A 7065-nucleotide genomic window follows, 5' to 3' on the forward strand; every position below is an offset into this window, starting at 1 on the left:
GTCTTCACACCCTCACGCGGCAGCTTCATTAGACAGAAAGCTCTCATCCCAATTGAACTGTCTCTGGTTTCCACCCATTGCTCTGATTTTGCCACCTAGAGAGAGGGGCTCTCTCCTACAAGCTGCCAGATGCTGTGTCCATACCTCCTGGATACCTTCACTATTCATGAAGCTCCTGCCTCTTTGTGGTCAGGCTGTGAAAACCCACCTGCCTGGACAGAAGTGTTTGGGAATTATCTTCCCACGGGCAGTCCTTAACCAATGAGTAACGGATGTATGGGCTCCTTGTCCCCTGGCTGGGTAATTCTGAGGCGTGTATATTGCACCCTTTTCCAGATTTGTCCTGCTCGAGTCCTGTGGGAAAGCTGGTTTATTAATGTACCCTTTCTTGGCTGCTTTTCTCTTTTGTATCACTCCTCTCTGTATTTCTTGTACCTTTCAATAAACTCTTTACACTTGAACCCTTGGCTCAGAGGCTGTTTCTGGGGGAACCCAAACCCATAAACCTAGCCGCGAAAGTACTAGACCTTTTTGGAGAAGATTGTATTAAAACAAACAAATGGAGAGGTGTAACATATTTGTAAATGTGAAGGCTCAGCACCGTGAAACTGCCCTTTCTCCGCAATTAATCTTAATGTTCAATGCAGTTTTAATCAGACTCCCAGTAGAATGTTTCAGAAATTTGACAAAATGATTCCAGAAGTCACATGATAGATCCAAGGGCACAAACAGCTAAAATAATTTTGAGAAAGAAGAGAGAACAAAGGAGCCTCACCTGCCCATATATCAAGACAAAGCTGTAGAAATAAAACGAGCGTAGCGCTGCACAGAGCCTGGGGAAGATGGTAGCCAGAGCCGGGCCTGCGGGCGTGGGGAGGGCGGCACCACCAGTTAAAGAGGAAGGGTGAAGCCTTGGGGAGGGGGGCAGCTGGCTGTTGCCCATTTCTAGAGACAGGAACAACAGAAACGGGTTTGAATTTCAGCAGAAGTGATGCAGTCTAAGTGTTTAGGTACAAGAGGGTCAGGCATGAGGCCAGTTGACCCAGACACACAGTGGTATTTCTCACTGAAGAATTCGGAGCTCCCTAATATTATGAGAACTCCCGGGCTTGCCCAGCTCTCTGTGTCCCGTGGGATGTTTCTTGGATCAGGTGAACCCCTGATCGATGATCTATTACTCCAGTGCGAGGGCTTTGACACGGCAGCATCCACTTAGTGCTTCTGTGATCTGGCAAAGAGAGCCCTGCACATCAGGGTAATGGGAACCTGTCTGGACAGTGATGTGCCATTAGCCCTGGGAAAATGGCAAGTGGCATGGACGTGAGAAACAGATGCTCATTTTCCCGGCCAGTGTGGAGCCATCTGCTCTCCGTCACCAGGATCTGGCCACATGCACTCCCTGACCCCAGACCCAGATGCAGAATGACACCCACCTCTCACACACAGGGCCTCCGCTAGGAGACACACAGTGCCATGCTGGCATGGGAACACACTCACACTCACTGGCCTAAGCACCATCTTGCCAGACTTGCTGAGAGGACACCTGGGCAAGATCTGGCTTCTCACAGCTAAGTGGCACGGCAGGGACTTTTCGTGGTGCCAGGAGCTGGCGTAGGTGTGGGAGACACTATGCCCTTAGCCTCTCCCCCAAGCACCACACACACACACAAACACGGCACACATACACTCTGTGGTATGGTGAATTTTGTGTGTCAACTCGGCTTGGCCATGGGCTGCCCAAGATATTTAGTTTTTGGTTTATCTTGATGTGTTTCTTGGGTGTTTCTGTGAGGGTATGTTTGCTTAAGGTGAACATTTAAATCAGTGGACTTGGAGTAAAGCAGATTGTCCTGCTTTACTGGTGGGCCTCATCTAATCAGTCGAAGGGCTGAACAGAACAAAAAGCCCAGTCTCCCATGAGCAAGAGAGAATTCTCCAGCAGACTGTCTTTGGGTTTCACCTGCAACATCGGCTCTTCCTGGTTCTACAACAGACGGCTTTCGGGACTGAGCTGCAACATCAGCTCTGTGGGCTCTCCAGCCTGCTGGCCCACCCTGCAGATTTGGTACTTGCTACCTTCCATAAGCATACAAGCCATTCCTTATAATAAATCTTTTTATACATACACACACACACAGCCTATTAGTTTCTTTTCTCTGGAGAACATGGCGCACGTGCACACACACACACAGTTTGCCCCTGAGACTGTAGTGCAGAACGGGATTTGACAGCATAACTATTTCTCCTTCCCTCCCTCCCTCGCTCCCTCCTTCTCCTACTTCCATTCCTCTGCCTCACACCTATCCACACAGTTCTTTGGAGCCTAAGGATGGATAGAGGTGGAGGGGGATCCAGCATCCCAAGAGCAGATAGGCAACCTGGGGCTGACCCTAAGAAACCCATCTGGAGGAACTTGGTGCCCATTCCATACTCGGAGTTCCTTCCACCTTACCCAGACCTCCTGGAATGTTCCTGGGGGGTACTGCCAAATTACCTCTGCTGCCTGGGGGACAATAGGGCCTTAACAGCTCTGGTCCTCTTCTGTACACTCCCTCCCTCCCTCCTTCTCTTGTCTCTTCTGCTCCCCATGTGTCTGAGCAATGTAATCATTGCTGTTCTCAGATCCTCAGGAACAGACCCCTGGCTTCAGTGAGAGGAGGGTGCTATAGAAGGGAGGAGCCCAGATCGGGGGTTGGAGACCAGGTCCTGAGGCTCACTTCACCACTCCCCAGTCCAGTGACCTTGTACTTACCCGAGCAGTGTCTGTTTCCTAGCCTGTGGGAGGAGCAGAGTACGTAAGATGGTCTCCAAGGACGGGCTTTGGGAGAGCCTCTACCCCATTCCAGCTGAGGTGTAGAGGAGAGAAGGCTGGGTGTGCCCTGCACCTGGGGGTGCACAATGAACATTGGGTGAATGTTCTTGAATGATGGGATCACAGAAGACTAGATCAGAGACCCAGCCGTGTGACCTGTGACAAATCACTAGGTTTCCCTAAATCTCCATTTCAGCAGAAATAAATGTCTCAAAAATGACCATCTCGGGAGGCCATACCTGTGAAGGGTCGTTGCATCTCGAGGTCGTCCAACTGCCTACTTTAGACATGGTCCTACGAGAACTTATGCACTCAAGGCTATCTTTTCTTTTCTTTTTTAAGATTTTATTTAATTTATGGGAGAGAGAGAGAGAGAGAGAACCAGAGGGAAAGAGTACAAGTGGAGGGAGGGGCAGAGGGAGAAGCAGACTCCCTGCTGAGCAGAGAGCCCGATGCAGGGCTGGATCCCAGGACTCCAGAATCATGACCTGAGCTGAAGGCAGACGCTGAACTGGCTGAGCCACCCAGGCTCCCCAAGGCTGTCTTTTCTTAAGAATTTCCTGCATTGCCTGAGTGTCAGGCATTGTACTAGACTCACGACTGCCATATTTAATCAGCACAGCACTTCTGTGCAGACGCCTTGTGATCAGTGTGTTACAGACGGGGAAGGAGAGACTCGGGTGGTGAAGTGACCCTTCCAAATTCACAGAGCTGGAAAGTAACCGAGTCGAGATCCAAACATTCATCCATTCACTCATTCATTCATTCATTCATTCATTCATTCACAATTCCTCCAGGCCCTGTGCTTGACACTGGGCACACAGTGATGAGTCCGGGTGATGGGAGCTTAGATCTCTGTGTTCCATTCCCCCCCTGCCACGTGGTCCCTAGGGTGCTGTAGCCTCAACACTAGGTCTCAGGACAGCTCTGGTCTGGGTCCCATGATGCTCTTGATCCGGTAAAGCTGTCCTCCCCCTTGGGTCAGGTTGGGGGAACAAAGTGAGCACGTGGTCCATGCGGGGTGCTTCCCACCATGGCTCATCCTGCCTTCATGCATTTGCCTAGCTGCTGGACATGCCGACTCCAGAAGCCCCGTGCCGTGGCATCCTGGCACCCACTGTCCAGCCGGAGCCCAGGACAGGCAGGTCAGAGGAGGAAAGAGAGAAGGCCCCATGACGGGGCTGGAAGCTGTCAGGGGTGCTGGGTGCCGTGGGGAGAGACGGAGCAGATCTGACCACGTGACTCTCCTTCTGGATCCTTTCAGTGGCTCCCCTTGCTGGAAAGGTAAAGAACCAGCCCCCTAAAGTGGCTTACAAGGAGTTCTGGATGACTCCTGCCCATCCGGTCACCCTAGATTAGGCTAGGAGCCCATGCTTTGGGCAAGTCTGTCCCTGCAGATTTTATTCTAAGTCTCTGATTGTGCTTCTGTCCCCAACAGTTACCGTTTCTGGGGACCCCCAGGGCACAGACCTCCAGGCCTTAGGTGCCTTGTACACGGCTGGTATCTAGGAAGTATTTGCTGCATGAACGATGAATGCAGAGCTGAGTGAACATTCCTCGGGGGCTGAGTGTGAGACTGGAGGTAGGGCCTGGAGTAACACACACCTTACTGTAGCCACCTCTTCGGACGTTGCCCAGCTCAGGCGCACAGCTTGCCCCCACCCCTACTTTCAGAGTCCATAATTAATGTGACACCCTCAGTAATAGGCATGCACCTTGTAGACTCCAATCTTTCTCATTAGGGACCGGGGCAGATTGCTCATCTTCTCTTCCTGGTGCTAATGAATGAATCATGCCGCCCAGCAGATGGCCCTGTGCTGTGCTGGGGGGAAGGCACTCCCTTCTCTCAGGGTCTGGTGCTCATGGCCAACACACAGCCCTCACATTGAATGCATATAGGCCCAGAGTTGGTGTCTTTTGGTGGAAGGTGGTCCAGGTGGTGCCCCAGCCCTAATGGGCTTTACGATAAAAACCTCAACCTTTAGCCTAACATTCAAGGCTCTCTCAGGCTTGATCTTGGCTGGCCTGCTGGGTTGGACTTTTTGTGCTCTGAACCATGCAGTGTATTCTTCCTCCTACAGGAGTTCATTCATGCAATTCCCCTTTATAGACTCCTCTTCCTTGTATGCCGCTCTGAGGCTCATTGTGAGAAAGCCTATAAAAGTGACACCTCTTCCAGGAAGCCTTCCCTGACCACCTTCTGTGCAGAATTCCCATGTCCTCCTTTTACACTCCACATAGCCTGTTTTCTAGCCCAGCTCTTTTGCTTTGCCTACTTGTGTCTCAGATTCCTTATCTTTAAAGGAAAGAAAAATCCCTCCACAGACTTTTCATGAAATTTCAATGACCTTCCTTCCCTGAACATTGACAAACATTTATTCTGTATTTGGTTCAAAACACACAAGCCTAGGTGCAGAGGACAAAAAAAAAAAAAGAGAGAGAGAGAGAATAAAATTCAGCTTCACTGTTAAGAAGCTTATAGTTCAGTAGAAAATCACCCAAATTGTAATGCTAACAACAGCTTCACGTTTGTGTTTTCCAGAGCGCATGGCTAAACGCTTTACATACAGACAAATAGAACGGAAGTTACAATGCCAAGTAATGAGATAAAGTTGCAAATAAACTGAAGAAGATCTTGTCGTCACTGCTCATCCTTTGATGTCTGTCTGTCCCGGCTCCCTGTTTAGGCCGTGAGCTCCACGAATCGGAGCGGGAATCATCCCGCTGTGTGACTACCGTGGCACCCTCAGCAAAGTAGTTCCCAACCTGTGTGGCTGCTGGGTTAGTCTCCTGCTGGAACCAGGAGGACCACAGGAAGTGCTGCTGGGTCAGCGTAGACACCACGGACACTCAGGGCCTTGCAGAGGTCACCTTGTGCAGCCCCTGAGGTGGGCCAGGCCCAGCGGGTGAGGAGCAGTTCCCCCCCACCACTGACGGGCTTCAGAGGAGGACCGTCTGCTTTTCCTGGTAGGTCCTGAGCTCTGACTCCTGTTCTCGGAATATTCTCTGGGGCTTACTTCCTTCTCCCACATCTTCTGTCCTAAACATCCTTGGATTATGATGGTTTGTGGCCCATGAGCAAGGCCGAGTAGAGAAAAGCACAGTGTCCTTCACGCCTCTCCTGGTCGGCGGCACCTGCTCCCCACCCCCCAACACAACGGGCGTCCAAGGCTTTCAGCCCTCGGGTCCACCTGGAACGCATGCGCACGACGCCGGTGGGGAAGGACTGAGTGTCAGAAGACCTGGACCGGGTCTCGATTCTGGGGCTGCCCAGCCTCCGGGCCCCGGTTCTGCCTCTGGACATATGAAGAGCATCTCCTGTCCTTCCCACCGACAGGATCATTAGGGAATCAAACAAGATGATGGGACTTTACACCTGGATCATGGGAAACCCGGCGGATGGGTCATTTTAAAGAGAACCTTTAGGTTTTGAGTTTTAAAGTGGTTTTGTTAAATCTAATGATGGGAGTTCAGACCACGGGAAGGAGAGAAATCTGGGGACACCAGGACTGCCAGACACAGGTCCTTGGTAACTCTGTCTACCTTCTCTGTCCTGCCGTGTGGGTGCCACAGGAGGGGGGAAGGGGAAGCCAAGCTTGTGTTGTGCTGGGCAAGAGAGAGGCAGGTGGGGAGGTCACCGCAGTGTCTGGCTGGGGGCAGCATGCTCCTTGGAGCCCAGCCAGCCTCTGGGTCACATCACACAAGGTCACTGCACCTGCGTGGAGAATTTTCCAGCTATTAACAAAGCCACGGAGGCAATGCGTCGGTACAGTTCAGCCTCTAATCCCCAATTAAGGCACTGGGTCTTAGCTGCATCTGGCATCTGCTTGCCGATGGCGATTGTTTCTCACTCTCTCTCTTTTCTCAGGACAATTTCCAGTGGGGGGGCTCCTTCCCTCAGGTTCCCAGCGAGCAGAAACCTCTCTCCAAGGTGATGTCACAGAGCATGGGTAGGGAAACTTCTGGGTTCAGCCCAGCTTCCAGTCCTCCCACTTTCCTGACCCCCTGACTCCTCTCCTGATCTCTTTGGGGTCCCCACCCTGTGTCCCTCATGACCTTAGGCCATTTATTTAGAACGTACTCTGGCCAGGCACTTTGTAAATGCAATCATTTAATTTTCCAAACAAGCTTTGGAGGAAGAATGGCGCCCCACCTCCCTTGCATCAGAGGGACAGCATTGGGGGGGAGGGTCTTAGGAGGCCCAACTTGTTGCGGCCCCACCGATGGAAAAGGGAGGAGCTCAGACCTACTCT

The sequence above is a fragment of the Ursus maritimus genome, unplaced genomic scaffold (genome assembly GCF_017311325.1).
Source record: "Ursus maritimus isolate PB19 unplaced genomic scaffold, ASM1731132v1 scaffold_16, whole genome shotgun sequence".
Taxonomy (NCBI): Eukaryota; Metazoa; Chordata; class Mammalia; order Carnivora; family Ursidae; genus Ursus; species Ursus maritimus.